This window comes from Mirounga leonina, unplaced genomic scaffold (assembly GCF_011800145.1).
Source record: "Mirounga leonina isolate KUSES-001 unplaced genomic scaffold, KU_Mleo_1.0 Mir_114, whole genome shotgun sequence".
Classification (NCBI taxonomy): domain Eukaryota; kingdom Metazoa; phylum Chordata; class Mammalia; order Carnivora; family Phocidae; genus Mirounga; species Mirounga leonina.
The window spans coordinates 42,315,588-42,342,153 of NW_023270265.1; the positions used below are offsets into that span (position 1 = coordinate 42,315,588).

General features: G+C 53.1%; 1 protein-coding gene and 1 long non-coding RNA gene across 3 annotated transcripts in view; one reads left to right on the forward strand and one right to left on the reverse strand.

Annotated features, from left to right (window-relative positions):
• GRK5 (G protein-coupled receptor kinase 5) overlaps window positions 1-26,566 on the forward strand; it is a 212,015-nt gene that overhangs the window by 62,794 nt on the left and 122,655 nt on the right. The gene's annotated exons all lie outside the window — the stretch shown is intronic.
• On the reverse strand, window positions 13,692-25,287 carry LOC118027018. Its single transcript, XR_004683730.1, has 3 exons — window positions 25,020-25,287; window positions 23,745-23,995; window positions 13,692-14,913 (listed from the first exon to the last, which is right to left on the reverse strand). It is a non-coding gene; the product is annotated as an uncharacterized LOC118027018 (long non-coding RNA).

Genomic DNA, 26,566 nt, shown 5'->3' on the forward strand with positions numbered 1-26,566 from the left:
CCTCTCTGTGTCCGTCCGGTGGTTCTGTGTTGGGCAGTGCAGCTCTGGACCGCTCCGCTAGTCAATGAATGAATGCTGGGAGTGGCCATTTGGAGCTAAGGGAAGCATGAGAATGTGGTCAAGGGGAGTAACAGAGATTGAATGGACCTGAGCCTGTGTGGTGGGTTCCAGAAAGCACTCGCTGGGTCTCTCTCCCCAGTGTGAGTCCTGGGTGAAAGCTCCCCCGCCCCCGCCCTTGGCAAAGGAGTAGCTCCCTGGGGGCTGCCCCTGAAAAATCAAGCATCCTGCCCACTTTCTGGGAGGGCTGGGGCAGGGCTTTGCAGAACGCAGACATCCCGAGCTTCCAGCCTCTGAGCAACGAGGAGGCCTTGCTAGTCTGCGTGGGGATCTGGCTCTGAGCAGTGTTGCTTTTGGCCGAAGGCAGTTGCAAAACTCCTGGAGCACAGAACAGGTACGATGTGTTCTTCAGAAAAGGTTATGAGGTTTCAGACATAACAGAGGTTCTGAGTATACAAATAGAGGACGTCTCAGGGCCGGTGTCAGAAGTGAAGTCATCAGACCCATACATCACGGGGTCAGTTTTGGCTGATGCATTTAGGGTACCTTGGGCTTGGAGGCAGCCTTAGCAGGGGGGACTAGAAATTACTGACCCGGGAGGGGAGGTGTGGGGGGGCAATAGTGAACTAGTATCTTCTCAAATGGGTCTCAAATGAATGGGGTTAGGACTACCACTTACAACATTTTCTGGATTGGTCCTAAGGTACAATGGGAAGAGGGCGGATGGTGAGAAGAGCACTCCCCACTGACCCCCCGACCCCGGTTGATTCCTGCCTTTGGGGCAGAGATTGGAGGAATCTGTGGCCAGTCTCTGCCCACACAGGGTTTCTGGAAAGTGAGTTGGGGTTGGAACAGTTAAGGCTGGTCAGGGGAAGTGTTCCTTCTGATGACTTGATTTATGTTGCTGGAAACATTTTATACGGAGGACCCTCCACTGGCCAAACAAGCGTTTGGTTGAAAGGTCCAGCTGGGAAGATGGGATGCTGGGCCCGGGAAGCCCTCGTGAGCCACTGAATACCCCAGGCAGTGTGGCCTGTGGGGGCCACCACACAGTTCTTGAAATCCCGTGCGGGGATGGGGGAGTAGGGTAGTGGCGTGGGAAATGGAGTGGCGGCGGGCCAAATATTTTAGCATTAAGAAACCCCTGCCAAGGTTGTTTGATAATAGCCACATTCCTGGAGGCAGGAGCAGAGGAGCAGGGAGCTGCTCCAGGCTGGGGCAGGGTCAGATGAAGTCCGAGTATTGTTCCTGAGGCTGGGTTCACGTCCTCACGGCTTGGCTTCCTGGTAGAAAGTCCTAGGGCCAGCCTGAGTCTCAGCTTCCCTGTCGGCAAAACGGGGCTAATAATAACCCCTCCCTTCCTTGAAAGTCCAAATTCGATGCCGCACATGTGGAAGCACTTTGGCGAGCAAAGCACCCCACGAATCTGGGGGTTATTATTTGTATTCACCCCGAGTGGGTGTTTTATTTTTATTCACGCCACAGCTTTAAGTTATCATGTTGTTGGTTTATCAGGACCTTTAAAACATTTCACTCTGATAAATTTCAGAGGAACTCAGAGATGGGGAGGACAGAGTACAGAACCCCCTGTGCCCTTCAGCCCGCTTCAGGGATTCTTAGTATTTCGTTAGGGCGATGTTGAGCTCATTTATTAATAATCCCTTTCATTAATTGAGTTCCCAAAGTGATTGAAGTCCTTTGAGCTAAAATCTCACTGGACGAATTGCCCAAAAAAAAAAAAAAAAAAAAAAAAAAATCTGCCCCCTCTCTTGGGAAAAAGAGTGGTTTTGTCTGTTAGGTGTTTTGGACTAACTGCAGCCTGTTATTGGCTCTTCAGCGATGTCTAACTGTTCAGTGGACAGTGTGGAATCACACGCAGGGCCCGGACAACCCCATGGCCCCCTTGCCCTTCCTTAAACCCTGAGGGCAAGGCCTGTTCTCTCAGGAGTTTGGGGGCCTCTGTTGACTCTTCTTTCCAACTTGCTATAATTTGAAGGGGAAAGGTTGTTCTGGAGTCTAAATGATTATTTACAAGAGAACCTTGGGAGTGGCTGGCAGGAATAATGAAGGAGCTGGGGAGTCTGTTGTCTCGGTCAGCCCGCCACACAGGCGGCCCCCTGGAAGTGGTCACTTTGGGGAATGGTCACACATGCCCTTGCCTGGGTGTGAAGGTTTTGGTGGGAAAGGTTGGGAGGTGGGGAGTCAGGGGTGAAGGCTGATTGGGCTTGCTTTTGTCTGTTCTGGCTCAGAGCACTTGCGTGTAATTTAGGCTTCTTAACCTGTGGTGCCTTTTCTCATCTGTAAAGCGGGGTTGATGACAATACTTGGCCACACTTACTCTGGGTGGTTGTGAGGGTCAAATGTAAGCTCCAGGAGATGGCCGTCTGTTTAGTTCACTCATCTGTCCCCTGTGCCTAGATCAGCATCTGGCACATAGTAAGTACTCAATAAATGTATGTTGACTAGGAGGGAGGGAGGGAAGGAAAGTGGGAGGGAAGGAGGGAGAAAGTAAAAGGGAGAGGGAGGGAGGAAAAACTACATTCATCCATCTATTTATCACAGATCTTTCATTTCAGGACAAGGAAATGTCATAAAAGGCCCCTGAGAAAAAAATGCCTATTTCGTCTGGGCTTGGAATGCCTTCTCTACTTTTTCTTTTTGTAGAAATTATGTTCTTGGGCGCCTGGTGGCTCAGTTGGTTAAGCGACTGCCTTCGGCTCAGGTCATGATCCTGGAGTCCCTGGATCGAGTCCCGCATGGGGCTCCCTGCTCGGCAGGGAGTCTGCTTCTCCCTCTGACCCCCCCCCATCTCATGTGCTCTCTCTCATTCTCTCTGTCTCAAATAAATAAATAAAATCTTTAAAAAAAAAAAAAAGAAATTATGTTCTTATCCTAGGTTTTGCCCCAGTGACATTTCACCTTTTTTTTTTTTTTTTTAATTCATTCGAGACACAGAGATACAGAGAGAGAGAGAGAATATGAGCAGGGGGAGAAGCAGAGGGAGGGGGAGAAGCAGGCCCCCCGCTGAGCAGGGAGTCCGATGCGGGGCTCGATCCCAGGACCCTGGGATCATGACCTGAGCCAAAGGCAGATGCCCAACCATCTGAGCCACCCAGGCACCCCGACATTTCATCTTTTAATTAAAATGTTTTGCATTTTCTCTGGCAAAATCCACGGCCCCCTCCCCTGTGTTCCCACACCGTTGTTCACACTTCTGTAAGGCCCACATAGGAGGATGGTCATCGTTCTGCTTTGTCAAATGCCAGTGGCAAGTCAGTCATCAGATGCGTACCTACAAGGTTGGCATGGTCATCTCCACATTACTGTAGGGGACCCTGAGATTCAGAGAAGGGAAGTGACTCTCCCAGGTAGACACAGCTAGTAAATGGTCAGGTTTAGATCCAAAGCCCTGTTTAGATTCCAAAGCCCTGCTCTGAGCCCTACTTCCCTGCTGTTCCTAGGTGCTTCCTCGTCCTTTGCTTTTGGTTCTCCCTCTCTGGGCTTGGTGCTTCTCCTAGGTAGGAATGGAGCCCACGCCTGTGTCCCCTGCTCCCAGGGTTAGCTCGGAGCTAGGGATGTGGGAGGTGTGCAGTAATTGAATGGGGCTGTGTCTCTACGGATGGCCAATAGCACTCCATGCTATGGACAGCTGTGTGGGGTCTTTTCCCCTCCCCACCCCAACTGCCTGCAGAGTTCCCCAGGAGTTTACGAACCCCAGGTGGGGGGAGGTGGAGGGGCAGGGCTTACTCGAGCCCGTGTGCAAGAGGGCTCAACACACATTAGTAAGTACCCCATGGGACTGACAGGTCCACCAGGGTTGGCTGGGGAAGGAAAGAGTGGAAGGGCTCTGAGCCCCCAAAATGTAAACTCTGTGCAGACAGACGAGGGCCTTGTCTAGCTGTCTAGTTGTAGTTGCAGTGCTTGATGAGGATCCAGCAAAAAGTAGGATTAATAAATATGTACTGAATGCATGAGTGACCCCTGAGCCCTGCTTCCTGGCTTCCTCTGGGGCTGGCTTTGTTGTGAGTTCTCTGGCTACTGCCGAGAGGCAGGTGGGCCAGGCTGAGGAACTACCCAGCGTGACCCCGTCCCCTGAGTGCGCAGAGGCTCTACTGTCCCTCACGGGTGTCACAGCTGCTGCCTGCCTGGAGTGTGTCCCCATCACCCGCTTGCTCGGCTGAGCATCCTTCCATCCAGCCCCAGCCCCTGGAACCCTTGCTGGCCCCGGTATTGTTTTCCAGGGTGGCTGGGCTGTCTGCCCTCCGTTCCCCTTGCTCTTCTCACGCGCCCGCCTCAGCTTCTCATCTCCTGGACACCCCCGTCCCGAGTGGCCGGCAGCCTGGTCCTCTGGAGAGGGGGATGCAGTGTCCGAGCCACTAATCCCCGGCCTCAGGCGTGCCCTTGAGCTTTCCTTTAAATGGCGTTCCGACCCCCAGCAGCACCACAGGTCACATTCCCAGAGAGCCTGCACATGAGGCCTGAGTCTGTTTATTTTCCGAGATTTCAAAAAACATGACTTTTTTTTCCCCTTTGACCTTAAAACTTTTTTTCCTCCAACACTTACTTGTATTTTTAACTCCATGAGAAACTATGGTAAGGGAGCATATTTTCTTTTCAAAACTGTCATTTTGAAAGATTTTTTTTTTTCATTAAAAAAATAGGCTTTGGGGGATGGAGAGAGTAAGGTGGGGTTTTGTTGTTGGTGTTGGTATTGTTGTTGTTGGTGGTGGTGTGGGAGCTGCTGGGGGCTCTTCTGTACCTAGAGCTCCGTGTCTGTGGAACTGTCACCCCCTCCCCCCCCCCCCCCCCCCCCCCCTTCAGGGACCCTGCCCCAGGCCTCCGATGGGGCTCTGCAAGTCCAGCCTGCAGCTGTTTTGGTCATTGTTGTGATCAAGGATTTCTGGGCACCTTTCCTCTCCTGAAGACCTGGGGCTGGAGCCGCTGAGGCCTTAAACAAACATTTCTCTTCTGTGGCAGGAAGTGCTTAATATCTTTGCTTTTTGAGAGCTGGTGCTCTAGGCTGGGTAGGGGCTTGTGGCTTAGCTCCCACCGTGGGGGTCAAGGAGGGTAGCAGCCCGTGGGCATGTTTGCAGTCCCTGCGTTCTCTTCTGGAGGATGTAGGATCAGAGTTCCAGCGAGGGTTTGTGACTTGACCAACCACAGCCATTCGGATGAGGATGAGTGGAGTCCTGGACGGGAGCGGCTTCCCTGCTTCCTTGGTCCCTGTGCCGCATGCCTTCCCCTCCCATGTCTCCCTGTGGCCCAGCCGTGGTTTGTTGATTGACTTCCTGGAGGCGTTTTGCTTTAAGCACAGGGCTGAGCTCTGGGTCTCCCTGGGATAGCCTAGGTGTGGTTCTCTTGTTTTCAGTTTGTACCACTGTGTTCTTTGTTTAGCCACTGTCAGGGTCTGGGAGGTCAAGCACATCTTTTCAGAGATATTTCTAGAATTTGAAACTGAGTCCAGTAATTACTTAATGATTGAGAGGCTGCTCTGTGCTCGAGTAAAATAGAAAAGCTGGTCGGGGCGCCTGGGTGGCTCAGTCGTTAAGTGTCTGCCTTCGGCGCAGGTCCTGATCCCAGGGCCCCGCATTGGGCTCCCTGCTCCGAGGGAAGCCTGCTTCTCCCTCTCACACTCCCCTTGCTTGTGTTCCCTCTCTCACTGTGTCTCTCTCTGTCAAATAAATAAATAAAATCTTTAAAAAAAAATAGAAAAGCTGGTCTAAGCTGCTCACAAAGAACACTTGCTTAGTGGAGGAGTTTGCTTATGAAAACCTCCTAAGTGCTGAACGGCTTCTGGAAGAATGTCGCCTGCCCCTTCTCATGCCTCGGTCCCCTTCTGTCACCTCTGCTGCCACTCTGCTGGTTCAGTCTCATTCCCTCTCTCTCCTGGACCTTTGAAGTAGCCCCTGACATGCCTCCTGGTCTTGCCAAGATCACGATGTCTCCAAAGCTTGCATCTGACGTGCCTCCCTTCCACAAGCTGGCTCCAGCTTCTCCCCAGACTCCTCTCCCTCCCAGGTACCCCCTGATCCAGCCATCCCCAAGGATCCCTCTCTGCTTGGAGTGCTCTCCCACCCTCTGCTTGGCGGACACCTACTTGTCCTTCTGGGTCCTCTGTTGTCCCCTTCTGTGTTTCTACAGCCTTCTGTTCATGCAGGTCCCGTAGATCTTCTTGTTGGGCATAATCCTCTGCTCCCATGTCTGTCTTGTCTTCTAGACTGGGCTCCTGTAAGGAGGGAGGGGGCTTTCATCCCCGTCTTCCTGGCAGCAAGCCCAGTGCTGTGCAAGTCTGAGATGGGAGTGTGTTTATTTAGTAAGTGCACTCAGGATAGATGGGGAGGGTTGTAGCAAAGCAAGAGGGACAGGAAAGGTGGTCCCTGACTCGGGTAGAGGGAGAAGCTTTGTGGAAGTGAGACTTGAGTTGGCCCTTGAGGGATGAGTAGACGTTAAATTGGTGGGTGGATTTGGCGTACAGGGTCTCAGGTAGTGAGAACTACATGACGGGGCCCGCTGGAGCCAGCAGTGGGCAGGTGGGGAGGCCTGGGGGGGTGATCCGACGGGGAGTTTTTCTCCATCATCTTTACGTTTCCTGTGGATCGATCTCTTCCACTTCTGTGAGCTGGCATCAGAGGCAAAGGAGGGATCCTTTGGACTTCCCAGGTGTCACCAAATTCAGCAGGAAACTCAGTGAAGCCTGTGCACCCTTTTAGCTACATGCCTGGCATCCTCGGAAAGACAGGTGTCTGGACGTGGGCCTCTTTTGGGATCAGCCGTTCCGGTTGTGGCTGGGTGAGTGGGTCTGAGCTGAATGCCTCGACCACCGAGGGTGTGACCACGGCTCCCATGGGTGCTGGTAGGTGCAGAGCTGCTTCGCCGAGCCAAGAAGGAACTGTCTTCGAGGACCTCTTCCTTGCCTTTCACAGGTGCCTGGTGCCTTTGCTCGGCGCTTATCCGCTCATTGTTCTTGGGTTGTGCCTCGGGCCGGTCACTATTCTGGGGGGCTTTCAGAGAGTTCTAAAAAAAATAAATAAGCCCCAAACTTAGTTTTTACCTTTAGGGAATAAGTACGTTTGAAGTCACGCGCAAGGATGCTGCCGTGTGCCAGGACGGGGTGGGACTCTCTGATCATATTGACTTAATGGTGGTGAGAGAACATTGCACAGACCCCAGTTCGAGTCTCAGCTGGTGTTTATTGAGCACTTACTGTGTACACGTGATCTCTTGTTTGATCCTCACAGTGCAGCCCCCTGGGGTCAGTGCTCTTTGCTCATCTGCTCACTCACTCGTTCATCAGGATTATTGAACTACTCCTGCTGAGTAAGGCAGATTCTTTCCCCAGGAGCTTGCATCCCAGTGGGTCATTGAGAGGCCACAGAAAACAGCAGAGAGCTGTTCTTTCTTACGCAGGCCACAGCCCTGGTGTGCCGAGAAGCTCCGACGGGGACCGAGATGCCCATCCTGGGGGTGATCTTTCAGACCACATTACACAGAATCCTGGCTTTAAGTTCCTCCAATCAATAGTTTCTGAACTTGTTTTTAAATTGCTTAGAAACCTGTTGTTCAGGCGAAATTGCTCACTTGAATGGTTCCTAAGGGATGCCCGGGGCACGCTGTGGGGCCCTCGTGAAATCATGTGAAAGCCATGGTCTAGCCAAGCTCTCATGCTGTCAGTGAGGTTTGGATAAGAGAAGGTGCCTCTGACCTCATGATGACATTGTGACGGAGCGCCTTCCCGTGTGCCACCCCCATCAAAGCGGCCCCTTCTCCTCACCATGCGCCCAGCTCCAGTGACAGCGAGCAGCCCATTGCAAATGCTCCTGTGTCAGGACTTTGGATTTTTCTTCAAACTCCGAGTGGCGTTCTCCCTCAAGCAAAATGCTGCTGAGGAGTGGAAAAATCTGCCTGCCCTCTGAGCCCAGGCACCAGGGCACCACAAGTACTTGTGAGTTGGCAGCTGGGTTTTTAAAATCGCAAGGTGCACAGGAAGTAGGCCAAGGAGGGAGGAGAAAACAAATATTCTGTTTTGTAGGACGCACCACTGACATTTAATTGAAGACCAGTGTTACCTTCCAGAGGACGAGCCACACGATTGGACCCCCAGTCTGGGGTCAGCACTGCTGGGAGCTGCTCCAGCCAGAGGCAGGAGCCTGCGCCCAAGAAGAGCAGGCAACAATGTGTATTGTGGGGATGGGGATGGGGAGTGGCAGCCCAGGCTGGAGAAAGACGTCAGGGTGCAGTTAGCGGTGGGCAGGCGCTGCCCCTGCTGCCTCCTAACAGTGGCTCAGCTTAGAAACTCATAGTCCCAGAAAGGGGACAAGTTTCCCTCTGCTTCCTCCCAATCACGGGACGAAATCGGACATCAGGAGATCGTCTCACCTGCCTTCTGCTCCGAGGGGATCAGTAGCACCTGTGTTCTAGAACTTTATCCCATATATTACTATATTGACCTAGAGATTTACAAAAGAGTTCCAGACAGTTTTTCCGAGCAAGCTTCTCATTGAGGCGGATGGTCCATGTAGAAAAGTACAGAAGCCATAACGACCTGGGTTTTCCCAAGGTGCACACATCCTGGACGCAGACCACCTGCTGGAGCCTTTTCTAGTCACCACCTGCCCCAAGGTGGTTCTAACACCAGGGGTTGGTTTTGCCCACCCTTGGATGCTGAAGGAGTGGAGTCCCCTCATGTCTGCTCTCTGACATCTGGCTTCTTTCACGGCAATCCCACGAGCGACACGGGGTGGGGAATGTTCTTCCTGTCCTGTAGAGAAGGAAGCTCACCGCTGGGGAAGGGAAGTGGCCTGGCGAGGTCATGCAGTTCATCAGAGGTGAGCTGGGGCTACCCCAGATAGATGTCCCCCTGATCTCCACACCTCAGACCCCATGACGGTGCAGTGACAGCCTCCTCCTCCAATTTCATGTAATATGTTCTGGAACGTTCCCCTCCGGTCTTGGCGTAAATCCACTGTGTTGTAGTAGGAGTTCATTTCTACAGAGTCTTTTGTTCTGTAGATATGGAGACTTTCCTTTGCTCCTCTGGGAAATAACTCACTTTCCCTGGAAGTTACCCTTGGATGGCTGGCTGAGGGATGCCGGCCTCCTTGAACTCACCCTCCTTCCAACCCTGTAATTATCCATGTTGTTCACCTCCAAGCCCTTCCTTCGTTAGCTATGCTTCTCAAACTGTGAACCCAGCTAGAAAACCTCCCAGGGGTTGGCTTTTCTGGGAAGGCTGCCTCCGGCGGTCATGTTGGGAGCCTTTTCCTTGGGCCTCATGTTGAGGTGGAAACATAGGCAGCGGTGCCTACTTTGTCCTAAAAAAACACTGATGGTGCTCTGCTAGGAGGACCTGTCATTTTCTCCTGCTGTGAACCCTCCTTGTGCACAGCTCTGACTCCTGGATGTCTGCTCAGGAAACATTCTGTGGCCCAGCTGCTCCTTGTTCCTTGTCTTTAAATGGGACGTCTGTTGTCAGGGAGACCCACCCCACCACGGCCTCCCCATCAGCAGCAAACTGTGTTCATAACTGGATATTTATTTCTGGGCCCTAAAGGTCAAATACCCTTTCATCTCCTGGAGAAGTCTGGAATTGTGTCCCTCTGAGGAGCTGAGAGTGGATTGTAGGTTGAGCGATAACCCAGATGCGAGTGGCTCTGGGACACGTCCCATCTGACAGCTGCTGAGGAAGTGACTTGATCTTTCGGGGAGTGATTTGTCCCTTTGCCCTAGAAATTGCCAGTGGCTCTTTGGTCCTCCAAAAGCCCCTGGCTCTCCTTTTGGGTTACTTTGACCATGTTTCCTTGCCAGTTGAGTCCTGGGTTTTCTGAATTCCCCTTCTGGTTTTGCTTCCTAGCTAAACCTAAATGGTAAACGTGTCGCACACTATTCTCCCTGCCTGTGAGACATTGCTAATCAATTATCACAGTCCTGTCCACTGAGGCCTTCCTTAAGTCCGGGTACTCCAGGCAGACACCACCATCTGTTTGGAGCTCCTAGGCTTAATGAAATCTTTTTGCGATTGTAGCTCCATGTGGTACAAACAGAAATCCTGCTTTCTGCCGAGGAAACTTGATTTCCTGTGGAAGGGCCCGGAAATGAATGAAAGATGCCTTTGTTAGTTGCCTGGACGTTTTCCTTTTCCGGGTGGGGTGGCAGGGAGTGGGTGATGAGGCATGTCTTAGCTAGTGGGCATTTTGAATTCAGGAGTACACATTCCTTTGGGATGTGTACTTAACTTACTTCCTCCAGAATCACACTTTCAAGGAGACAGGAAGATAGTAACATCTATACTGGGGCTCAGTCCCAGCCTCCTGGGGCCTCGTAACTGTAGATGGTCAGTGGAGTCCTCAGAATACATCCAACAGGATAAAAATGTGACTTGGTGCAAGTCCCCAGTTTGTAATGGACCCACTTCCTGCTTCCTGGGTGAGACACCACGTGGTGGAAGGAGGCTCTTACTGAGAGTGGGGGCAGCCCGAGGGGAGCGGTCGCTGCCTGGGAGGCCGGGATTGGTCTGAGTATCTTGTGCTCCTTGCCCTGCATGTTTATTTCCAGGGCAGAACTCCAGGGCTCCCCGGAGTCCTTCCCGCCTCTGTTCATGGGAGCGGGTTGCCCTTTTTCTCTGGCAGGCGGCTTAGGCTGAGGGTGGCGTTGGGGGCCGCTTGGAACCCTGGCGATTCCTCCCCCGGTCCCACCGTTGTTACCTGCCCCCCACCTCCAACCCGGTGCACTGTGTTATTACAGCTGGACTGGCTGGGGTGCATCGGCCTCCAGCCAGCCTACCTGGTGGTTTAAAACCAGACTTAATCAAAACGTAAATACTTCTTGGGGCCAGAAAGCAGGTCTTTCCAGGTGTCTGAGTGGAGGCAGCAGAGTTCAGGAGCCGAGAAGTGGGTGGGGCCTGTCAGACTCCTTCTACACAGAGATCTGGGGTTCCCTGGGGGCTCCATCGGGGGCCTCTGGAGGAGCCGCCGGTCACCAGGGTGACCAACGCCCCCCCCCTGCCCCGCTGTGGCTTGTGGACGCTGTCACTCGGGCAAAGGTTGTTCTGGTGGTGACAGTATCTGCTCCCTTCCTCCTTCCCTGATGCCCCCCTCCCTCTCCCCACCCTCCCTCGGGGTCAGTGATAGGAGGTGGCATTTTACAAGTGGGAGCTCAAGGCTCAGAGGGGCTCAGATGTGACCATCTCAAGATGGCTCAGCAAGTAGGAGGACAGTCACATGCATTTATGGAGGGCTAACTTTTCACCTTGTCTGGACTTGCATCCTGCCCTTGGGTGGAGGTAGTAGACGGGCCGTGAACCAGGAAGCACATAAGATCGTGTCATGTGGAGAGAAACAATTTATAAATACACAAACAGGAATAATTCCTGATAGTGATGAATACTGCAGAGTTGATGAGATAAAGCAGGATTCGACACCGGGGGGCGGGGGGACAGTCTCTGCAAGGGGAGGTGTTATGCTGGGGCGGGCCCAGGGAGCCTCCGTGGGGGGCACGTGAGAACAGGTGTCAGAAAGGAGCCCTCGTGGGACGATGGGGCAGGAAGCATGGCTGGAGCAGAGACCCAGAGCTGGGCACGGGAGGAGGTCGGGCTGTCCAGTGGCATGCGGGTCTGGGGCCGACAGGGGCCGAGGGGCTGACAGGGGCCGAGCAGAGAGGCAGGTATGGATGCAGGCTGAGCAAGGCAGTTGGATGTTGGAGGTCATTGGAGGACTTTAAGTGAGAGAATCCCATGATTTTGATTTGGGTCTGGCCAACTCTGGCCGCCAGGTGGAGATAGGCTGAAGGGGGCGAGGACAGAGAGATGGCAGAGCAGGAAGGAGGCTGGTCCAGTTGAGGGGCAAGAGAGGATGCTGGCCTGGTTCAGGTGGCAGAAGTGGAGATAGAAGGAAGGCACAGGCATGAGTTTTGAGCTAGCCCCAAACACTTAGGGATGGACTCGGTGTGGAATGTAAGGCACGGAGGGAAAGTGAAGATCTGGGTGTCTCCAGGGTTTGAGGCTGGAGGGGGCATCTCTAATCCACTCACCACCCAGGGTTGCATGGTGTGCGGTGCACCGTCCCTGGGCGGACCCAGGATCCTGGCTTACCCTCAAGTGCCAGAGGGGTTGCCTGGCTCCTGCAGGTGTGTTAGCATGCCTGCAGGGATTGACTCCAGCCGCCTTTCTGGATCCCAAAGGCCGGGCAGTGTGATGTTACCTGGAATTTGGGGGTCGGTCTGGACTGTGTTGAGTGCCTGAGAACAGCTCGAGAGGCAGCCTTGGGCAGCCCTGGCTGATGGGCCCAGGGAGCGAGATGCAGCCCACGGAGCAATAAACATGGAGAGGAAAGGCGCAGGGCTAAGTGGTGGGTTCTCGGTGACCAGCGGGGATGACAGCGAGAGCTGCTATGGATTGAGCACCCACTGGGCACTGAGTGCGCTCGAGAGGTACGTGTTTTCTCAGTCATTCCTCCCAACCCTGAGTGGCAAAGTAAATGTTCCTATTTCATTCAGAGATGCAGCAACCTGGGCTCAGAGAGTGTTTGGCCCAAGGTCACTGAACTAGTGAGTGGCCACGCGCAATGACCTGCCCCTGACTCCAGGTATCGAGTCCTTAACCAGCACCCAACACTGTCCTCAGCGTCCCCTGCTGTCCTGTCACCAGCTGTCTGCGGAGAGCCTGCTCCGGGCCCCGTCCCTGTGTAGGGGTGGGGGCCTGACAACCCCCACCCCCACCGAGGTGCTCCCTCCGTGCAAGCGGATGAGACTGCCGGGAATTTGCAGACGGAGCAGTTCTCTTAATGAGAGTCTTTTGGGCAGCTCCCTTCCCCTTCTCCTCCCTCCCTTCCTTTCCTGCCTTTCCGGGAAGACTTGCTGCCAGGCTCAGGCCTGGTGGCAGTTACAGGGAGAGGAGACCTTTGGGCCCTACCTTTTAGGGCAGCTGGGCAATCACAGCTGCCTCAGCCCTGCCACCTGCAGGGACACACCCGAGCGACTTCCACCGCCTCTGCCATCAGCCTCTGCCTGCCGGTGGGTGGGGAGCGGAGCTTCTGCATCAGGTCTGGACAAACTCGAAGGATTCCCTTAGGGTCTGAGGATGACAGTGATACCAGGAGGTCGTGTGCCAAGTTTTCTTTAGCAAGGAGGGGGAGTGGTCATGATCCGGAAGTCCAGGAGAGAGGGTGTGACATGCCTATGTTTTCCAAACCTCAGTTCAGGGGCTCTGGCCCTGAAAGATGACCAACCATGTCCTTATGGGGGACAGGATGTGAAACTCTGGGACTGAGCCACTGGGGCGTGGTGCCCCTCAGTGCTACCCTTTCTGTGTCTGCCCCCCTCCCCGTGTAAAGTCACGGGCGTGGGGCTTGCTTCTGCCGCCTGGCCCGTTGCAAGCACGCAGCAAGTGTGAGTAGGTAGAGGGGGAGGACGTGAATGAGTCGCCCCTGGTTCTCCGTGCTTCTCTGCTGCTCTAGATATGCCCCAGCCAAGCCGGTAGCCCGTTGCCACGTGTGGCCAGGGAGCCCTTGAAATGTGGCCAGTTTGAACTGGGATGTGCCATAAGCATATAATATACACTGGATTTCCAAGACTTAGTATGAAAAAAGGATAAAATGTCTCATTAACACTTTTTTATGCTGATTACATGTTGCAATGGTAACATTTTGGATTTATTGAGTTAAATAAAGTACGTTATTAAAATTAATTTTACTTGTTTCGCTTTCCCTTCTAAGGTGGCTCCCAGCCAGTTTAAAATTGCCCATGTGACTTGCCTTGTGTTTCAGTCGGAGCCTCTGACCTTCTAGCTCCCAGGGCTCCCTGCTCCAGGGCCTTGGCTGAGGGGTTTGTTTTTTTGAAGGATCTGGGTTGGAATCCTGACTCTACCATTCCTGACGGTTACCAAAGACAGGACCCTGAGTCTCAGTTTCCTCACCTCTGAAATGGGGCTGGGCAGTCAAACCTCAGGAGCTGGTGTCAGAATTAAAGTGAGGAGACAGGAAGTACCTCACATGTGTGGGCCCAAGATGTTTCTCAAGGAGGAGGGCTCTGATTTCTGTGGGTTTTGGCCAGACCCTGACTGAGCCCTGCCCCTGGGACTTAGGTTACAGGCTGTAATGATGAGCTGGAGGGGGGGAAGTGAAATAAAAAGGCAGATAAAAATCACGGCTCACCATTCCTCAGTTTTCTCTTCCGTCAGAGCCAGACCTGCCTTGTCGAGTCGCAGGATGGAGGCAGGTCGGCCTATGAAGAACGTTGCTCAGGAATAGCAGCGAGTGGCTGTTATTCGTATCATTTTCTTAGCCACCCCTCAGTTTTGTGCATCCAGCACTTTCTCAGGAAGCTTGGAAACAGAGACTTTAAGTGATTGGTAGCAAGTGAAGGCACATTGCCCAGCCCTGCTCCTTGGCCTGACCCCAAGGTCAGGTACGGCCAGCAGGTGGGGGCTGGTCCGTTCCAGCTGCGCAGGGATGCGAGGGATGAGGTGCAGACTCTGGCCCGGCTCTGGGTTCCCTGAGCGCCTGCTTTTCATGACCAGGCAAGGCCAAGGGAGGCGTGTTCCCCAGACCTGCTGTGCCTGAGATAGCACCTGGCATCTGGCTGTGAGGAGCCAGGGCTCCCTGCTCCGGGCCCAGGGCTCTCAGAAGCAGCAGGAACCTGAGGGCAGAGCAGGGGGCAGGTGGGAGACGCGCCAGGTTCATCTCTGAGTCCTGAGCGGAAAAGAGCACAGCACGGCCTGCTTCTGGAGTGACGCCTCTGCTCAGTCGTTCATGCAAACACTTACTTATTTACAGACACCGACGTCTACTGTGTGCCAGGCAGCATCCTCGGCCCTGGTCCCTGGTGAGCAAGAGGGATGTGGTCCCTGTCCTCTTGGATGGGAACCTGATGAAGACACAAGTTATGAAATGTGCTTTGAAGGAAAGACTGGGGAGCAGTGGGAGAGGAAGGTGGAGACGTAACTCTTGGATTGATGGGAAGGGGGTTCAAGGAATGATGTGACACTAAGTGAGACGTGAACACTTGGCCAGTGAAGTGGGGGTGATGTGCATTAGAGTGCTCTGAACAGCCTTATTTGTGATGGTAAGAAATTTGGAAATAATAACCTATGTGTCTCTCAGTGCAGACTCAATGCATTATTTTGACAAAACCTGTGAGGATACATGTTAAAAAATTTTTATTCTCTTTAAGCTTGAAATGTGTCATTAAAAACAATGATACTGGGGGGTGCCTGGGTGGCTCAGTTGGTTAAGCGACTGCCTTCGGCTCAGGTCATGATCCTGGAGTCCCGGGATCGAGTCCTGCATCGGGCTCCCTGCTCGGCAGGGAGTCTGCTTCTCCCTCTGACCCTCTTCCCTCTCATGCTCTCTGTCTCTCATTCTCTCTCTCTAAAATAAATAAATAAAATCTTTAAAAAAAAAAAACAAAACAAAAAACAAAAAAAACAAAAAACAATGATACTGGGGCACCTGGGTGGCTCAGTCGGTTAAGCGTCTGCCTTTGGCTCAGGTCAGGATCTCAGGGTCCTGGGATTGAGCCCCATGTTGGGCTCCCTGCTCAGCGGGGAGCCTGTTTCTCCCTCTGCCCCTCCCTCCCCCTACTTCTGCTCTCTCTCTCTCTCAAATAAATAAATAAAATCTTTAAAAATAAACAATGATACTGGATATATATCCGGCAGAGGGATGGCATCTGCAAAGGCCCTGGGGCAAGAAGAATACTTTTCTCAGTGAGGAAATAAGTGAAGGCCTGGCTTTGGCCCTGGAGGCCACCCCACTTTGGGCATCTTTCTGTTCAAAAGTCTACTCTCAGCTGTCCCTGAGCCTGGGAGAGGCCCGTATAGAGCTTTGGAAAGGTCTTTCTAGGAGTCCTTGGTGTCAGTTCAAGGACAGTGTGATGGTGGGGGAAATTGAACTGTTGGGGCAGTGCCTGCCTAGGCCAGATTTATGGGAGGGGAAAGCCTTTGGGGTGAGTCAGCCCTCTGGTTGGAAGAAACAGCGCCTAACTGAGCTTCTGCCAAGGACCCATGGTGATTCCTCTCTCCTTTTGTGGAGGAATTTGCCTGCTAAACAGGCCATCAGAGTGAAGTGAATCATCGTTTCCCCCTCTTTGTTAATCGCAGACACCTCTGAGCAGGTCTGTTCAGCCTGAACTGCACACACCGATGAACTTTGATGCCTAGACAAGCAAGTTGGGCAGGTGCTTCAGCTTGGTGTCTATGTACGGCTCTTCCAGAACTCACTGAAAGTTGGTCAGGGTCTCCTGGATGCTGGAAATCAGGATTGCAGATAGAGGACCACAGATCTGTCCAGCACCTTGCTCTTCTGTGGTGGAAATGGAGGCCCAAAGGTGTCCAATCTGAGGTCACATGGAGAAACAAGGGGCCTGGCTGACATCTGCGCTCCAGAGTGCTTTGTCTTGGCCCTGATCATGGGTCTCTGTGTTCCTAGCCAAGATTAGTCCTGCTGACCTCTTCTGGAGAAAGATGCGTTGTGTCTCACTCTGGCCCCTGAGCCTGGTGGGTGGGGTGGGAACTGGGCATGTGAGGTTCTGGCTGGGGCCGCCACCTGCAGGTGCTTCCTGCAGATGGTCCGCTAGGGAGCACTTCCCTCCTCCTCCGTGTGACTCGCTGGCTGCCGTGACCTCCAGCCTGTACTGGGTGCAGGGCAGGGTGCTGGGGGCGTGACATCCACCCTGACAAACCCTCCTCCTTCAGGCTAGTCTGTGCCAGGTGCTGGTTAGAGGGTAATGGGAAGCTGTCAGAGAAAATGCTGTATGACCTGCATGACTCACTTCTCCCCTCTGGGCCTCTTTGTCCCTAGCCGTTCAGTGAGGGGCCCCTCCCAGCTCTGACATCCATTAGTTCTGAGTCTGGTGGAGAGAAGGGGATAATTACAGCCCTCTTTCACTGAACTGTCTTCACTGTGCCAAATGCTTTACACGCATCATCTCGGGACTTCTGTCCATGAGGCACAAAGGAATCAGTTACAGCAGAGAGAGGTTGAGTGATATGCCCAGAGTGGCACAGCTAGGAAAGGACACAGCAGGGATCTGAAGCCAGGCAGTCTGGCTCTGGAACATATGGTCTTATTTATTTATTTATTTATTTGAGAGAGGGAGTGTGCACGCGAGTGGGGAGAGGGGCAGAGGGAGAGGGACAAGCAGACTCTGTGCTGGGCACGGAGCCCGATATGGGGCTCGATCTCACAGCCCTGAGATCATGACCTGAGCAGAAATCAGACACAAATTGGACAGAACTGACTGAGCCACCCAGGTGCCCCTGGAGCATAGAATCTTAGTCACCACTGTTGTTAACTGCATAAGGGTCCTTCAAAGATGATGATGTCCACATGCCACCTGTATGTTAGCTGCATGGTGAAAGGGACTTTTCAGAGGTGATGAAGTTAAGGATCTTGAGATGGGGAGGTTATCCTGGGTTATCCAGGTGGGCCAGTGTCATCACAAGAGTCCTGACAATAGGGAGGCTGAGGGAGATTTGATGACAGAGGCAGGGGTCAGAGTGATGAGTCTGCTGGCTTTGAAGACCACGGAAGGGACCACGAGCCAAGGATGTAGGGCGGCCCCTAGAAGCTGGAAAAGGTGAGGGGACAGAGTCTCCTCCAGAAGGAACCAGCCCTGCACACACCGTGAATTTAGCCCGGTTTCAGACTTCTGACTTCCAGAAATTTAGTATCATAAATTCATGATACTAAATTTGTGGTAATTTGTTGCAGCATCAATAGGAAGCTCAGACCACCGTGTTCTACTCACTGTCTCCTCGTGGCAGTCTCTGATTTTTGCATTGAAATTTGGTTCTGAATTCCTAAGGGTAGAAATCTAATCTGCCAAAAGAGCTGTCCTTGGACATTTCACAATTAAGGAAGCATTTCAGAGGAAGACTTTGTAAGGCCAACTGGCTTGTCCCTGCAGAGTAATCTCCTCCTTAGGAGGAGAAGGTACAGAGGGAAAGTAGTCCTGGGGGCCTAGGACCCCAGCATAGACCCTGCCTCTGTAAGTCCCCAGCTGGATGCTCCCCTTCCCCAGACACCGTCTTTAGTCTCCTGTGAGTGGTCACCTACGGTGCGGTCTGTACCATATGCCCGGCCCGTCTCTGTGGGCCACGCAAGCATAGCCGGGGCCACAGTTCAAGGCAGCCGGTGGTGGGCGGTTCCCCAGGCCTTTGCAGGGAACACAGGTGCCATGGCTCATTCTCAGCTTACCAGTGTGCTCGTGGGAGAAGTAGCCCGTGAGCTTTACTGGGTCAGGAATTTAAAGGAGACCGTTCTTTCTGCAGAGATGCTGCCTTGAGGGGGGTCTTTAAGGACCAAGTGCCAGTTCTGTAGAACCCCAGGGTGAGGCCCTCTAGTTGCTTCCAGGAGCACACAGCAAAGGGTTCCTTTCCCTTCCCCGGAATGTGACTAAACTGCTTGCAGATCCATCACAACGATGCATAGGATCTGAGAGCTCCTCCACCCAGCTCCTTGTCTGGAGAAACTGAGGTCCTGAGAGGGGAAGGCACAGCCAGGCTCACATGGCCAGGACTCCTTGATGGGAATTCCAAGGTCTGAAATGATAGGGGATTTTTCTTGCTCACATTAAGACGGGAAGTTCACTTAGTCCTTCATTTAACGACATTTTATTGTGTACTTGCTTGGTGCCAGGCACTGGGTATAGTCAAGGTGCCGGCTTCCAAAAAATAACCTAAGGGGTTGAGAAGAGTGGATGGTAGTAAGCAGGATTAATAGATAAATGAATAAAATGATTTCAGGTCATTATAGTTTATAAAGGGAATCTACAAGATGTGGTGATGGAAATAATGAGGGTGCCCAGTAGACAGAGTGATCAGTGAAGGCCTCGAGAGGAGGTGACTTCTCAGCTGGAAACCAAAGGTAGAGTCATGGGAAGAGTGTTTCAGGCAGAAGAAACAGCCAGGACATCAGCTCAGACTAGGAAGAGCTGGTATATCTGAGGAACAAAAGACAGCCCAGTGCCGCTGGAGCCGAGTGAACCCAGAGGTGAGGCCGGGGAGGGGGGCAGGTGGGCTTCAGCCTGCAGGGCCTTGTAGCTCATGGTAGAGTTCAGGTTTCATCCCATGGGCCATGGGGAGCCATTGGAGGGACTGGAAGTAGTTTGTCTTCGTAAAAGGCCACAGGCTGTAATGGACAATGGGTTGGGCAGGAAGCAGGTGGAGGCAGGGAGGCCAGTCAGGAGGCTACTGCTGTCATCCTATGGGATGTGATGGTGGCTTGGCCCCAGTCAGTGGCCATGGAGGAGAAGGGAGATGGCAGAGTCAATATGTCCATATTGGGCATGGTAGGACTTGATGGATGGCTGCAGGTAGAAGGCAGGGTTAGTTAGCGGTAGCTGTGTAACAGATTACCCCAAACTTAGCAGCTTAGAATGACAAACATTTGTTGTCTCATGGTTTTTGTGGGTCAGGAATTTAGGAGCGACTTAGCTGGGTGGTTCTGGTTCAGGGTCTTTCATGAGACTGCAGTCAAGATGTTGGCTGGGGCTGCCATCATCCAAAGGCTTGACTGGGGCTGGAGGCTCCACTTCCAAGGGGGGCTCATTCACATGGTCGGCAAATGAAGGCTGGCTGTTTTCAGGAGGTCTCAGCTCCTCCCTGCCTGAGCCTCTTCATAGGTCTACACAAGTGCCCTTCCAGCAAATGAGCCAAGAGAGAGCAGGGCAGAAGGCACAATGACCTTCATGACCAGCCTCAGAGTCCTACTCTATCACCTCCACCAACATCCTGTTGGTCACATGGGTTCAGTGTGGGAGGGGACCATGGAGGCTGTGAATACCAGAAGGCAAGAATCACTGGGCCGTCTTGGAGGCTGCTTACCACTGAGGCCAGGAGAAGATGGAATCAGGGATGATACCTAGGTTTTTGGCCTAAGTGGCTGGGAGAATGGTGATGTCATTTGCTGAGAAGGGGAGACTAGGGGAGAAGCATGTTTTGGGTATAGGTAGAGGGGAATCAAGAACTGTCTTCTGGACCCCAGTTTGGGAAACTTCACCTTGGCACTGGAAATTCTTCTCTCTCTAGCCCCATCTGTGCTGTGCTGGTTTTGGGCTTATGTGGTCTTAGACTTTGGGAAAACTTTCTGAGGGCCCAGTTCTCATGTATCCCCTGAACTAACTCCGTGTCAGCCACATGGACTGGGAGTTACGAATCAGGCATTCTGAGGTTCAAATCCCAGCTTAGCCACTTAGTGGCTGTGTGACCCTGGGCCAGATACTTGGCCTCTCTGGGCTTGTTTCCTCATGTGCACAGTAAATCTATTTTGCTGTGGCATCTTGACGCTCAGATAAAAAGGAGCTGAAGCACTCAGGCCAGGGCCGGGCTCTCCCTTTCCTATCTGTACCTCAGAGCTCCCAGCCCTTCCATGGGCTGTCATATCTTCATTATCACATACCCAGGTTGCTGGGTAGAATTTGGTTGGGAAGGATTTCTAAAGAGTCTGTTCAGTTTCTTTTAGGTAGGTGATGCAAACATTCTTGGGGCAGCAGAAGTAATTATTACTCACAGGGAAATGCAAATATTTTTACGAATATCCTATGAAAAATTGGGGCATTTTTTCCTGAGCAAATAGTCCTGTTTATTTCTCCAACCAAATAGCCACAGCTGGGCCGCAGGGGCCAGCTTCAGCTGCCAGTGGCTTTTCTCAGGGGTCAGCTCGCCACCCGCCCCCCCCCAATCCAGCCTTTCTCTTCTTTAACCAAGAGAAAACATACTGAAGACAAAAGTAACCAAATTTGGGCTTTGCTGAGAGAAGAGGATGACTTTTGCAGTGAAAAGTTAGTTTTTGTGGCCAAACTTCCTCAACTGTGAAAACCAGTGTGGACAAAGTGTAGTAAGCCCCAAAATACATTTGAAATATGGTTTTCCTTGGAAAGGACATTTTTTTGCAAAAGGATGAGGTGTCTGCTTTCTCCTGAAGGAAATTTCTCTAAACTCCTAAAGAGACACAGAGGGATAGAGAAAAAGGTGGGAAGCCCCAGGGTGGGGAGGTGTAGGGAGCCGTGATGGGGAGCAACAGGGTTTAAATCATGTTAGTACCTATCTGGTGCCTGGTACAGCCCTAGGGCTTTAAGCACATGCTCTGTCTGACCCTCACAAAGGGCATCTGGACATTATTTATACCAATCAGGAAACTGGCTCAGAGAGGTTGGCGAGGTGGCCTATGGTCATTCAGCTCACAGACAGAAGGGCCAGAAGTCCAACCCTGCCTGTTTGATGAGAGCCCCTGCCTTCTCTTTCCACGCTGCCCAGGGAGAAGGGGCTCTAAGTTCAGGGTTGGGATAGCTGATGCGGGGATAGGAGGAGACATAACCGAGGGGAAGGGCAGGGGAGGCTGTCTGCGCCCTGCCCCTCCCAGGGAAGACCGTTGTGTTCCCACTTTGTTTTTTAAAGATTTTATTTATTTATTTGAGAGAGAGAGCGAAAGAGAGCAGAGCTGGAGGGAGGAGCAGAGAGAGAACCAGGCTCCCAGTTGAGCAGGGAGCCTGACACAGGGCTCGATGCCAGGACCCTGGGATCATGACCTGAGCCAAGGGCAGACGCTTAACCGACTGAGCCACCCAGACACCGTCTGTGTTCCCATTTTGAGGGAGGAAAACTCAGGCTCAGAAAAGACTATGGTGTGTGATGTGTTTTTTGATGTGTGTGTTTATTTTAAAGTCCCTTTGGAAATCATCTCTTCTCTTCCGGGCCTGTCTCTCCATCTGTTGATCTGTCTATTCATCAGTGATGTACAGAGCATTTACTCAGTGTCAGGCACCATTCTGGGTGCTTGGGGAGTAGCAGGGGAGGAAACAAGATCCCTGCCCTCATGAAGCCTACATTCTCATGGAAGGTGGGGCAGAGACAGGGAAGAAGCAATGAACAGAATACGCAAGCCACGCAGAATGTTACAAGGTGGTAAGTACAAGGGAAATGAAAAAGTAAAAGTAAAAGAAAGGGAGGGTTCAGGAGAGGCGGGCACAGTTGTAGCATTAAAAAGGGTGATCGGTGGGTGTTACTTTGGAGGGAAAGAAATGTTTTGGACCAAGAAAGAGGTGGTAGTAGCACAACATTGTGAATGTTCTGGATTCCACTTAGTTGTTCATCTAAAACTGGTTAATTTCTTACTGTATTTATTTCACTTCAAATTATTTATTAGAGAAAAGAAAGGACAGTCAGGGTTAACGTCACGGAGAAAGTGAGATCTGTGCAAAAACCTGAAGGAGGCGAAGGGGTTAACCCTGAAGATGTTTTCTCCCCAGGAGAGGAAAGAGGGTTCCAGGCAGATAAACTTAGGCAACCTCAGACCAGTGGGGCCAAATCCAGCCTGCTGTCTGCTTTGGTAATAAAGTTTTGCTGGAATACAGCCCATTTGTTTACATATTGTCTGTGACCCAGAGACTCCATCTGGCCCTTACAGAAAATGTTCGCTAACTCCTGAGCTGGAGCAGAGGGCCTCAGTGGGAAGGTGCCTGCGGTGTCTGAGGACTTGGAGGAGAGTGTGGTGGGAGTGAGGGAGCGAGCCAGGGAGTAGGGGCCAGTGAGGTCAGAGAGGGAACGGGTCCAAATCATGTAGCCACTGCCTGACTTCTCTGTGGCACCCTCTGACAAACCTTGGGCAGATGCTGACATCATGCTGATGGAAAAGTTGTGCGTGATGCGCTGGGGGGAGTCGTGGTAGGACAGAGAGATGGCTGAACTTGGATGCAGAAGATCTGAGTTTGAGACCTCCTGTGTGTTCCTTGCTCTGTGTTCTCAGTTCTCTTATCTATAAGAGTCGTGTGGTGGTATTGGTGATAGAGTGATGATAGTGGTGGGGATGGTGATGGGGATGGTGGGGATGGTGATGGTGATGGTGGGGGATGGTGGGGATGGTGATGGTGGGGATGGTGATGGTGATGGTGGGGATGGGGACGGTGGGGATGGTGGGGATGGTGGGGATGGTGATGGTGATGGTGGGGATGGTGATGGGGATGGTGGGGATGGTGGGGATGGTGATGGTGGGGATGGTGATGGGGATGGTGGGGATGGTGGGGATGGTGATGGTGATGGTGGGGATGGTGATGGTGATGGTGGGGATGGTGGGGATGGTGATGATGGTGACAGTATTTTTAGTGGTGATCATGGTAGTGGGGAAGATGGTGGTGGGGGGATGGTGGTGGTGATGATGATGCTAGGGGGATGGTGGTGGGATGGTTGGTGCGGATGGTGGTGATGGTGACGTTGATGGTAGAAATGATGGTGACGGAGATGGTAGCGGGGATGGTGATCCCGGGGATGGTGATGCTCGTGATGATGATGGCTACATTTAGTCAGCCCCTACTCTATGCTAAGGGCTTTGCACACTTGGCACTAATTCTGAACCCAGCAAAACAAGTTGGGTAGCAGCGGTATCCTTTGCGGGAGAAAACACTGCGTAGCAAGACCACACAGATGATGTGTCGTGTGGCTCAGATAAGGGTGCAGTGGTTACCCACTGATACTGCAGGGAAGAGGCCTTGAGGTGGGGGGCAGGAGAGCCCTGGGTAAACAGCCCAGCTGTCACTCAAGCAGCCTTTGGTCAAGGTGGCCCAGTCTTAGGACTGCCCTCAGCAGCAAGGTTTCCTAGGAGGGACAGTCCCCTAGCCCCTGGGCCCTGCAGCCTCCTTGCTCTCGGGCTCAGTGTGCTGGACAGGGGCCATGTCTCCCTGTCCCCATGGCGACCACTTACCAGGCCTGGTGTTGGTTTGGGTTTTCCTAATTTGAGGTTGCGGGATCCTTCTGGTTGTGGCGAAGTTTGTCTGCTCTGGAAACCCGACTGTGGTGAGGCCATGAGGGGGCCCAGAGGTGCTGAGATCTGCCCACAGGCCGCAGGCCCCACAGGCCCGGTGCGGCCCCCCATGCTTCACACCACTTCAACACCGCAGTTCCTTCTGAGAGCAGAGTGGAGGTTTCAGGTTCTCGTGGCTGACAGCGGCGGCCCTGAAACATTTTGGGGTCGGGATAGCGGTGAGTCTTTGCCTCCCCAGGTCCTCCAGGCCTGGGGTGTGCTAATGCCCTACTCCCGTGTGCCCACCATGGTTTTTGTTTGCCTTCGTGGCGGGGGGGTCCCCTGGAACAACGGGAGCCCCCAACTAAGCAGCTGGGTTCAGCTCCCAGGCAGGTTAACGGGGCCTGGAAAGGCCTTCGGGCCCTCCCCGTCTCCTCTGTCTCCTTGTTTTACTGACTTAGGCAGGTTGCTCCCTGGTCTGACTGCACCTGCCCCGGACTGGCAACCTTTTGAACAGAGCCTGGGCTTCATCCCGCTTTCTGGGCCTATCCCTGAGGTCTCTGAAGTGCTAAGCAGGGTCAGCATCTACTGTGTGGTGAAGTTGGTGGTTTCGTCAGGCTGTTGGAAGCAGGCAGCCTGGGGCGGGGAGGGACTCAGTGCCTACCCCCTTCTTCCCTCGCTGGCCCACCCTGGAGGTCCCATGCCAGTGGGAAGGCACCGAATACACTTGAAGACTACGTGATGCTTCCTGCCCTGAGGTACCGCGGACTCAGCCCAGCACGAGTGGCACATCTCGGGGCGTTCTGGGCCATGGGGGCCTTTGGCGGCCCCTCCTGTGCTGTTTTTCTCTAAACGTTTCAATCAGCGGGTAGTTATGGGGGCATCTCCACCTGGCCCCACCCCATCCTGACCTCCCCGCTCGGGCACTTTGGGACAGAGTGGTCATGGAGGAAGTGAGGGCAGGAGTCGTTTTGATTCAGAGGCATCTAGAAACGTCACAGAGGAGGGTGCCCTGAGGCACAGACCACGCTGGTGCTGCGGACCCGACGGGGTCCTGTAATTGGAATCTTGCCCTGTTCGGGGCTGGATGAGGCGAGCCTTTGAACCAGTGAGATGCTGCATATCTACCTCATCAGCTTCAGCTGCAGTGCCCCGCTGGGGGCAAAGGTGGCAGGGCCCGGGGGGAGGGGACAGAGATACCAGTGACGGGAAGGGCAGGGGTTGGAAGCAACCTACCTCAGCAGAAGATCGGGCCTCCTCCGCTTTGCCTGTGGCCTCTGAGAACACCGCCAGCCTCTCTGCGGTGGTATTTTCTGGAAAGCCAGCCTGCTGGCCGTGCTTTGGAAACCGACTCCTGAAAGCGCACCTGGGTAGAAGGGAGTGGAACAGATTCTTCAGCCCCACAGATGTCACAGGCAAAACTGTTAACACTACGGGGGCGCCTGGGTGGCTCAGTCGTTAAAGCGTCTGCCTTCGGCTCAGGTCATGATCTCAGGGTCCTGGGATCGAGCCCTGCATCGGGCTCCCTGCTCAGCGGGAACCCTGCTTCTCCCTCTCCCGCTCCCCCTGCTTGTGTTCCCTCTCTCACTTTGTCTCTCTCTGTCAAATAAATAAATAAAATCTTAAAAAAAAAAAACTTCCTTTAAAAAAACAAAGCAAAACAAAACTGTAACACTACGTTCCACTCGACTGGCCAAGCGGGGGTGAGTCATCAGCCTCTTGCCGCTGGGAACATGGGGAGAAATCCTTCCCACGTACAGTCACCAGGATACCTGAGAACTTCCCAGACCTTGATCAAAGTGTGCTGAGAGAGAGAGAGAGCACCTCCAGTTTTCATGCCCCCCTCACCCCACGAGTATCATAAAGACCTGCTTTACAACAGCATTTGGATTTCTGACGAGGTTGGTCCCTTGCGTTAGCATAATGCTGACCTTTCTGAGCCTCGTGGCCCCCAGCCACCCACAGGCCATGGAGGGAGGCAGGGGGGAGGGGCTTGAGGCAGCGGGGGGAAGGGGCCCTAGTGGGAATCCTGGGGCTGCTGCAGTCTGGGCCCCGTCCCCCCCACATCCTGTACCTTCGACTGGCAGCACCCCGAACTGTTCTAGAAGCGAGAGTGGTTGTTTCTCTGGTCTTGCTCGTGCTATCTCTGGTGATGTTTGGCCCTGTCATGGGGGCCCCTGCTCTTGAACGTGTGAGCCCGAGCCCAGGGAGGCCGGCTGCCTGCTTGCTTGGCCTGCATTCCCAAGCCTCCCATCTGCAAAGGCCAGACCTGATTGGATTGTGTAGAGTCTGGGCTGGCCCATGACTTGTGACCTGGAGAGAAAAGATGAGTTGGCCAGTCAGATTTGTTCCTTGGGCCTTTAGAATCAGGGTTCTGGCAGGCAGGTAGTGAGCTGGTCTAGAGGGTCCTGAGGACTTGGGGTCCTTGACAGCTATAATACATTTCTGATACTAACTAATCCTGGAATTAACACAGACTCCAGATGAGGGGCGCAGTCCCACAGTCTGCCTTCCCTTCAGACCCCGGCTGCAAGTTTGGGGGGGCGTCAAATTCAGGGTAACTTGTTAGAAATGCAGATTCTCAGGGCCCGACCGTACTGGCTACAAATTCAGGAACTCTCTCACACCCTCAGGTGTGATAATTCACTAGAATGATTCACTAGAATGATTCACAGAACTCAGAGCACTTTACTTGCAATTTTATCAGCACTAAAGGACGCAAAGCCAAACCAGCAAGAGAGAGATGCATAGGGCTCGTGAGGGATGCGTTACCTTTCCGGCAG